Source organism: Rattus rattus, chromosome 2, assembly GCF_011064425.1.
Source record: "Rattus rattus isolate New Zealand chromosome 2, Rrattus_CSIRO_v1, whole genome shotgun sequence".
NCBI classification, from domain to species: Eukaryota; Metazoa; Chordata; class Mammalia; order Rodentia; family Muridae; genus Rattus; species Rattus rattus.
Genome location: NC_046155.1, coordinates 99323400 through 99324628, shown reverse-complemented (window position 1 = coordinate 99324628; position 1229 = coordinate 99323400).

The window sequence follows — 1229 nt, the reverse complement described above, 5'->3', positions numbered from 1 at the left end:
CACCCGCCCCTCCCTGAGTCATGCTGAGTCTCTAACTGACCATGAGCTATTTCCTGTCCTTTGTACTTCAGGCTCCCTAAAGACCAGGGCCATACCTAATTTAGCTTGGTACCCCTAGTACTTGGTACCTCGGTACCTAGTACAGGACACGTCCTATTTAATCACTCAATCCATATTTGTTGAAGGAAGGAATCAAGATGATTAAAGAAATTAATGAAAAGACAACCAAGGTTCCTGTGATAGATAAAACAGGTTCATTAATTATTATGCATACTTCTGTCTTAGGAACCCTACAGTGATGCTAAGGAGACAGGCTTTTGACCAGACATTGATACATAGAATTGATCTCCCAAGCCAGAGTGGGAGCCTGGAATTGGAAGCCCGATACCATAGAGCTCTGACTTAGCCAGTCATTGGCTGTGTGAGCCTGGATAAATTACACAGCCTCTCTATGCCTCGACTTTGTCACCTATTGCTTGGGGATTATAATGTTACCTATCTTGCAAGGCTGTGTGAATTCAGTTTACTGTGTAAATGTAGATCATACATGTTTGCAGTGTATCCATGTGCATACATATTACTATCATGAGTTAAGTCACACATAAGCTGCTCACGTGTCAGCTATTACAGTGTTAGCGAGGGTGTCGACGCCTCTAATCTACCCCATCAGCTCCTTTCCTTCTGTGTCTACACTGTCTAATGGTGGAGTTGAGACACCAACCGTTATTAAGCAATACAGCAGAGTTGAGAGGGGCAGGAGGTGGGGCGGTGCAGTGAGCTTTATTTCTTCCTGATCAAGAGCGGGTGAACAAAAATTACAATAGGGCCTGGGACAAGATCTCACAGCACAAGGAAGAAGAGAATGGTTCTGAAGGTTCCTGTGAAAAGCTCATTACCCGGGAAATGACTTAGTAAGAGACAAAATAAACCCCTGAGAAGCATTTGTCATTCTGCAAACAAACAGTACAGGGAGCTTTTGATGTGGTTTTTTGCCGGGATTTCCCAAGAGGGAAACAGAATATGAATGGGCTGCTCACAGAAATGGGAGTGAGAATGGCCCTCAAAACGTGTGAAAAGATGCCGGGGTGTGGGTGTGGGTGTGTGTGTGTGTGTGTGTGGGGGTGGGGGTGTGGGGGTGGGGTGGGGGGGGGTGTTTCACCCCAAAATGCAGTGCAAAACACAGCCACAGGGAGACAGATTAGCAAAGCTCCCAAGGGTACCAAGGGTAC